Genomic DNA, 8,849 nt, shown 5'->3' on the forward strand with positions numbered 1-8,849 from the left:
TATGAAATCATGATAAACAACACAAGAAAATAATAACTAAACTAATTATATTAAAACAGAGTACGTCACAAGAGTAAATAAGTCAAAGCAAGAAAACTAGCATCCAACGTTACAACGAAACAAGAATCACAAGAATATATGCTTCCTCTTCGTTGCGGTGTGCTAAATCGGTCTTCTTCCTTATCTCCTTCGCTTCTTGCGCAAAACACAATCTAAAACATAATCTCCTTCTTATTCTCTATGAAAACGTCTCAAATCTACTTATATAATAGTCCCATAAAACTCAGATTACATAGAAGTTGGAAGCCAAACAGAAGTAGAAGTCTAAAATAATTTATCCTTTTCCCCGACCCTGCGCGGCCGCTCAGCATTTCTGCGCGGGCGCACAAGGCTGCTGCGCGGCCGCTCAGCATTGCTGCGCGGGCGCGCAGGACCCTTCTGGAAAAATTCCAGGTTTGCTCCATTTCTTCGCCGTAATCTGCCCGTTCTTTTCCTCTCTCAATGGTGAACACATGTCAAGGCTTATTCTTGATGATTCCTCCTCCGAAATGCAACTAATACCCTGAAATGCATAAACACTAGAAAAACGCATCAAATACACAAAATACTTGATTTCAAGACACCAATTTAAGCCATTTTAAGACGTTCTAAGTGGTATAAAATGCCACTTATCACACCCCCAAACTTAAATCGATGCTTGTCCTCAAGCGTCACAGACTCAAAACAAATAAAAATATGCATGAATGCAATCTATATGAAAATGCAACGATCCCCCTTACTACAATTAACCAACCAAATTGTCACGTCTCAACGAATGCAGTTAGACACTAAAGATCAATAAACTCATGCAAACGGACATACAGCCAGAAACGTGGTGTATGCAAATGCTTAACAGATATGCTTCGGAACTAGACCAATTACTATGACTAGACTATCCTCAAGGCAATCCTATGATTATACAAAGAATAAAAATTCTAGGCACAAAGTGATATACAACACTACAAGAACTCTGGAGCTTACTACGGAATCGTGCTTTTTATTTACAACTCAAATGCTTATTTGACCGTGCAATGAGTGAGGTCCATAAAAGACTTATACAATGGTATCCATGTAACGAGCGTTAGGTTAGCGGATCCCAGACTCTAAAAGCCTTAGGTCACTAGGCACAAAGTCCCCTAAGAACTTAATAACTCGAATACCAAAGAGCCCACTCTTGATCAATTATGCAAAAAAAAATTATTTTATTTTTATTTTTTTTTCTTTTCTGAGCAAGTGCGTTTCGCTTCATCTTGCTCAACCCTAGACTACTCGCATAACATGCGAGCCGGCTACTAGCCATTTGACGCCTAGCCACAACTAGCAACAAATTCCATTTTTACTCCATTTTTTTTCTTTTTCATGCCTTTACCACTAAGAACCTATTATCAAATTCTAAGCATAATAAATAGATTATCCTCGAAAATAATCAGATCATAACAACAATCTAGCCCTTAAGCATTCTCTAAGACTTAGTGAAAATACAAGTGCTTCTAGCATGCATAACAACCTACACAACTTAATAACACTTTAATGCTATCACTATACTCGCATCAATATCACAATTCAGTCGATAAATCATTACAAAAGGGATCATGGTATATGCATGAGCTATATGATATGACAAACAAATAAAGCTATATAAAAAAAACTATATGGCAAAAATTATGCAACTATATGAACTAACTATCATGAATATGCAGCTATATGTCACATACAAAATATTCCTTAACTACCACCCCCAAACTTAAAATCTTCATTGTCCCCAGTGAAGGTAGTAGAAAGGAACACAGGGTATACCTACTCGGAGTCATCATCATCATCACCCTCAGTGGGTGGAGTATCAGGCGGCGGGTATGCAGAGTCCTCACCAAAAACTGGCCACTGGATATCAGCTCCAAGGCCTCGAAAAGCAGTCCCTAACGCAAGAGTGAGCTCCTGAGCAAACCTGCTCTGCGTCTCATACATGGCATCCATCCGCCGTGAAAGCCTCCTATACTGGGCATCACCCATCCCAGCACCCTCCTGAGCTCTCGAAGAACCAGCCTCACCACGCCCTGGCCTAGCCATAGTAGCACCTCGTGCTGGACGTCCTCCTGGAAGACGATAACCCAGCCCATGCTCCTCAGGCTCACCACCGGTCCACTCCTGCATCCCATTCAGAGTGCCAGAATCTATCGGAGCTGCTGGCAACTGCAACTGCTCATGAGCCGGCCAGTTCACTCCTACTGCTCGGCATAGCTTCGTAACCGTGGATGCATAAGGGATGTTCATATGCTTTGCTCCCCTCAAAAACTTCAGAATTCCTTGGTAGATAAACTCACCAAGGTCCACATAGTATTCCTCATTCAGAATTCCCCACAACAACTGTGCTCTCTCAACTGTGACCTCGTGTGCATGTGAAGAAGGCAAAATATTAGCACATATAAATGCATTCCATGCACGGGCATACCTGTTCATGGCGATCGCCGGAAAGTGACGATACTCATTATTGGGTGGACTGCGGTTCCAAACTGTGCCCGGTCGACAGAGAGTCGCACAAATCAAATCCAAGTCAAAATCCTCAACAGTCTTTTCATTCCAGTTCTCCTCCTCGGGCTTCCTCTCTCGCTGTCCAATCACACGGCGAATCGCCGCAGGATGATAATCAACCGTCAGCCCACGAACTACAGAAAACCCATTCTTTTCAGCCTTCGCGTTCGCGTAGAACTCGTGAACAACACTCATCGGTACTGCTTCGGGTGACTCACAAAAAGCTATCCACCCCTTCTCTGCAATCATGGGCAACAACTCACCATCCCTCCCTGATGGTAAAAACCCCCTCTCCTTCAGAATCGGCTTCCCCAACAGCCTAGTGTACTCCTCCTCCGCAGCTCTGTCAGTTAACCGAGGCCTTGCAGCAGTACCCCTTGATGAATCAGCAGTAGGAACTGTGCTGCTGCTGTCAATAGTGCGTGCTCTCTTGGGTGCCATTGATTTGTGAATAAAAGTGTGTAAGAACTGATTTTTGATGTTTATGAGAGGGTTTAAGTGTAGGAAGTTTGTGGGAGATATGTAGGATAGGTGTATGTATATATAGGGTGTGGAGTAGGTTAAATTAGATTAGGAGTGGGGTTGAGGGATAAAATCATGGGGTAATGGGAAAAGAATTCGTGGGTTTATGGGCTGTGATGGGTTGTTGTGTTTTTTTTTTTTTTTTTGAACTGCAAAAAAATTTCTGGAACTCGACCCCTGCGCGACCGCTCAGCATTTCTGCGCGGGCCCGCAGCAAGCTGCGCGGCCGCTCAACATAGCTGCGCGGGCGCGCAGAGGGTCTCTGGAAAAAAAAAATTCAGCCCCTGTTTTCTGATTTTTTTTTTTGTGTTTTTGGATAGGTTATTAACTTCTAAAGGTTCCTGTAACAACAATTCATGGGTTGCCTCCCACGCAGCGCTTCTTTTTCGTCATTAGCTTGACGTTCCGTACCTTTCTCAAGTAGTCAACAAAATGGCACTAACCACCTCTCGGTTTGCCATGTCCCCATAGTAGTGCTTCAACCGCTGACCGTTAACCTTGAATGCTTGGTCCGAATCATTCTCAAAAATTTCCACCGCTCCATGTGGAAACACAGTTTTGACAATAAAAGGTCCAGACCACCTTGATTTCAACTTCCCAGGAAAAAGTCGGAGCTGAGAGTTGAATAACAGAACTTGTTGCCCTGGCACAAATAACTTAGGATGTAGCTTCCTATCGTGCCACCTCTTCACCTTTTCCTTATACATTTTGTTATTCTCGTACGCTTGAAGTCGAAATTCATCAAGTTCATTAAGCTGAAGCATTCTTTTCTTACCAGCTGCATCTAAATCCAGGTTCAATTTCTTCAATGCCCAGTAGGCCTTATGCTCAAGCTCCGCCGGTAGATGACATCCCTTACCGTACACCAACTAAAACGGTGACATCCCAAGTGGAGTTTTGTATGCTGTTCTGTAAGCCCAAACAGCTTCATCGAGCTTTAAAGACCAATCCTTCCTTGACGGACAAACAACCTTCTCTAGAATGCGCTTTATTTCTCTGTTAGACACTTCCGCTTGACCATTTGTTTGCGGATGATAGGCAGTAGCTACTCGATGATTCACATTATAACGCTGCATCATAGAAGTGAACTTACGGTTGCAAAAATGCGATCCTTCATCACTTATGATTACCCGAGGCATTCCAAACCTTGTGAAAATTTGCTTATGAAGAAAATTTAGCACTGCCTTTGCATCATTTGTCGGTAAAGCTTTAACTTCGACCCATTTTGAGACATAATCGACTGCCAGCAAGATGTACTGATTATTGCAAGACGAGATAAAAGGCCCCATGAAATCGATTCCCCATACATCAAAGACCTCGACTTCAAGCATCACATTTAATGGCATCTCATCCTTCCTTGACAAATTTCCCACTCTTTGGCAACGATCACACCTTAAAACAAACTGATGAGCATCCTTGAACAAAGTAGGCCAGAAAAAACCTGCTTGCAGAATACGAGCTGTCGTCTTCTCACCTCCATAGTGTCCACCATAAACCGTGGAATGGCAGTCTCGTAATATCCCCTCCGTCTCACAGAACGGGATACATCTCCTGATGATCTGATCAGCTCCCTGTCTAAACAAATATGGTTCATCCCACATATACCACTTCACCTCATGCAGAAACTTCTTCTTTTGAGCGGATGTCAAATTAAGCGGCATTATATTGCTGACAAGATAGTTTACAATATCTGTAAACCATGGTTCTTCCTCCTGAATTGCAAACAACTGCTCATCCGGAAAAGATTCATTGATTAACGTCCTATCTTGTGAAGTAGAATCGGGATTCTCCAACCTAGAGAGATGGTCAGCTACTTGATTCTCGGTACCTTTTCTATCTTTGATCTCTAACTCAAATTCCTGAAGTAAAAGCACCCAACGAATGAGTCTCGGCTTCGAATCCTTCTTAGAAACCAGATAGCGAATAGCTGCATGATCAGTGAATACTGTTACTTTCGTACCAAGCAGATAAGATCGAAATTTCTCAAAGCCAAAGACTATAGCCAAAAGCTCCTTCTCAGTAGTGGTGTAGTTCAATTGGGCCCCATTTAAAGTCTTACTCGCATAGTAGACCACATGGAAGAGATTTTTCTTGCGCTATCCCAGAACTGCACCTACCGCATAGTCACTCGCATCACACATCATCTCAAACGGTTCTGTCCAATCTGGTGCTGTAATAACTGGTGCAGTGATCAAACTCTCCTTGAGAGTCTCGAATGCTGCCAAACATTCATCATCAAATTTGAAAGGCACATCTTTCTCAAGTAAATTGTACAACGGCTTAGATATCTTTGAAAAGTCCTTGATGAATCGCCGATAAAAACCCGCATGACCGAGAAAACTACGGATTCCTTTCACCGAATTAGGTGGGGGAAGATTTTCAATGACTCCCACCTTGGCCTTATCCACCTCCAGACCTTTGCTAGAGACCTTATGCCCAAGGATAATGCCTTCACGCACCATAAAATGACATTTCTCCCAATTAAGCACCAAATTAGTTTCCATGCATCTTTTGAGTACGGCGCACAGATTATTCAAACATTCATCGTATGAGTGTCCAAAGACGGAGAAGTCATCCATGAACACTTTGACGTTATTTCCAATCATATCAGAGAATATAGCCATCATACATCTCTGAAAGGTGGCCGGGGCGCCACATAACCCAAACGAAACTGTACGAAAAGCAAATGTGCCAAATGGACAAGTGAAGGTAGTCTTTTCCTGATCCTCTGGTGCAATACAAATCTGATTATACCCGGAATAACCATCCAGAAGACAAAAATACTCATGTCCCGCCAATCTGTCAAGCATTTGATCAATGAATGGGAGAGGGAAGTGATCCTTCCTTGTGGCTTTGTTCAATTTTCTATAATCCATGCATACTCTCCATCCTGTAACTGTTCGAGTAGGGATGAGCTCATTCTTTTCATTTGCAACCACAGTGATACCTCCTTTCTTAGGTACACATTGCACGGGGCTCACCCACGAGCTGTCAAAAATAGGATAAATGATGCCTGCATCTAGCCATTTCAGAATTTCTTTCTTCACCACCTCCTTCATGATCGGGTTCAGTCTTCGCTGCTGTTCCACAGTTGGCTTACTACCTTCCTCTAACAGAATTTTATGCATACAATATGAAGGACTTATCCCCTTGATGTCTGCTATGGTCCATCCTATAGCCGATTTGAATTCTCTCAAAATCCTTAAGAGCTTGTCTTCCTCACTACCTGAAAGGTCAGCTGAATCACCTAAAAAAGCATACCTCAAGTGTTCAGGTAATGGTTTGAGCTCCAAGGTAGGTGCTTCCTCTATTGATGGTTTGAGCTTCCCTTCAGCATTCTTAAGGTCAGAAGTACCAAGAGATTCAAATGGTATGTCGAGCTTTTGCTTCCATGGAGAAGCGTTCAGATATTGTAATTGCTCGTTGCTATCTTCATCATCGCTGTCAAAATCCCCCACTAAGGCCTTTTCCAATGCATCAGACATTAGCATGTGATCGAGTTCCGAAGTAACTGCGGAATCAATCACATCCACTTTTAAACACTCCTCATCTTCTGTAGGGAATTTCATTGCCTTGAATACGTTGAAGGTCACATCCTGATCTTGGACCCGCATAGTAAGTTCCCCTTTTTGCACATCTATCAAGGTACGGCCAGTAGCCAAGAAAGGCCTCCCCAAGATTATGGGAATCTTTTTATCTTCCTCAAAATCCAGAATAACAAAATCTGCAGGAAAGAAGAGCTTATCCACCTTGACGAGCACATCCTCAACTATGCCCCTTGGGTAAGTAATGGAACGGTCCGCCAATTGTAGCGACATGTATGTGGGTTTTGGAACAGGCAGATCCAGCTTTTTAAAGATTGACAACGGCATCAGATTAATGCTTGCTCCCAAATCACAAAGGCACTTGTCAAAAGTTAGATTGCCAATGGTGCAAGGAATGGTGAAGCTTCCTGGATCTTTCAGTTTTGGTGGTAACTTTTGCTGCAGAACAGCGCTGCATTCTTCCGTGAGAGCAACGGTTTCAAGGTCATCCAGTTTCACCTTCCTTGAAAGAATAGTCTTCATAAACTTCGCATAACTAGGCATTTGTTCCAGAGCCTCAGCGAAAGGTATATTGATGTGAAGTTTCTTGAACACCTCCAGAAACTTCCCGAACTGTCTATCCAGCTTTTGTTGCTGCAATCTCTTAGGAAAAGATGGTGGAGGATAGAGCTGTTTCTCCCCTGTATTAGCCTCAGGTAGAGTGTGTTCAACAGTAGTCTTCTTTGGTTCCGCCGCTTTCTCCTTTTGCTTAGATTCTTCATCTCTAACTTCAGCTTCGACTTCTTTTGCCTTTTCAGCATCAGCTACTTTTCCAGACCTTAAGGTAATAGACTTGACTTGCTCTTTAGCTTCCTTCCTTCCTGGTACTTCCGTGTCACTGGGAAGAGTGCCAGGTTAACGATTGAGCACTGCATTGGCTAATTGACCGATTTGATTTTCCAAGGTCTTGATAGAAACCGCCTGACTCTTGCACAACAGCTTAAGTTCCTCAAAATCAGCACTAGTAGGTGCAGCTGCACTTCCCTGTTGAGGATATGATTGCCTTGTAGCATACTGCTGTGGTTGCTGGAATCCAGGTGGGTTAAACTGTTTACTTACTCCTTGCTGATATGTTGGCTGAATACCATTCTGATTATTCCCCCAGCTGAAATTTGGATGATTTCTGTTGTTAGGATGATAGGTCGCTGGCACAGGCTGCTGTTGTCACTGATAATTATTCACATACTGAACAGATTCGTTGACAAGAGAACACTAATCCGTAGCATGAGAACCTGCACAAAGCTCACAAACCATAGCTATTTGATTAACTCCATACATAGCCAAAGAATCAACCTTCATTGATAGCGCTTGGAGCTGAGCTGCAATAGCGGTGGCTGCATCAACTTCCAGAATACCTGCTACCTTGCCTGACGTCATCCTCTGAGTTGGGTTTTGATGCTCATTTGCAGCCATCGTCTCGATAAGATTATACGCCTCAGTATAGCTTTTAGCCCATAAGGCGCCTCCAGCTGCTGCATCGAGCATGGGCCGAGATTGGGCCCCCAAACCATTATAAAAACCAGTGATTACCATCCAATCCGGCATTCCATGATGTGGACATTTTCTCAACATTTCCTTGTAGCGTTCCCAAGCCTCACACATAGATTCTGTAGGTTGCTGCGCAAACTGAGTAAGAGCACTCCTCATAGCAGCAGTCTTTGCCATTGGATAAAACTTCACCAGAAACTTTTGTGCAAGATCTTGCCACGTAGTGATGGACCCAGCTGGTTCAGAATGTAACCAGTCTTTAGCCTTATCCCTTAGTGAGAATGGGAAAAGCCTTAACTTGATAGCCTCATCAGTCAGGCCATTATACTTAAAAGTGCTGCACATCTCGACAAAATTCCTTATGTGCATGTTGGGGTCTTCAGTTGCCGCTCCACCAAAAGAAACAGAATTCTGCACCATCTGAATAGTGCCCGGCTTGATTTCAAAGGTGTTAGCTTGAATAGCCGGATGAAGGATGCTTGACTGAATGTCATCAATTTTAGGCCGAGAAAAATCCATAAGAGCTGGATCAGCTTGAACAATACGATCTCCCATGTTTACTGGTTCTTTCTGCTCAGTTCCTGAATCCGAATCCTCAAAATCTAACTTCTCCGGAGTATCAAGAACTTCGTCTTTCTCCTCAGCTGTATCTAAGGTCCTCTTGCGAGCACGAGAACGAGTTTGCAT

The 8,849-nt window shown here is 43.2% G+C and overlaps 1 non-coding gene across 1 annotated transcript; it reads left to right on the forward strand.

The window, feature by feature from the left end:
- The first annotated feature begins 8,217 nt into the window (after positions 1 to 8,217).
- LOC141699590 (small nucleolar RNA R71) lies at positions 8,218 to 8,324 on the forward strand. The gene has a single exon (XR_012566035.1). It is a non-coding gene; the product is annotated as a small nucleolar RNA R71 (small nucleolar RNA).
- The last annotated feature ends 525 nt before the right edge of the window (positions 8,325 to 8,849 follow it).

Source organism: Apium graveolens, chromosome 11 (assembly GCF_009905375.1).
Source record: "Apium graveolens cultivar Ventura chromosome 11, ASM990537v1, whole genome shotgun sequence".
Taxonomy (NCBI): Eukaryota; Viridiplantae; Streptophyta; class Magnoliopsida; order Apiales; family Apiaceae; genus Apium; species Apium graveolens.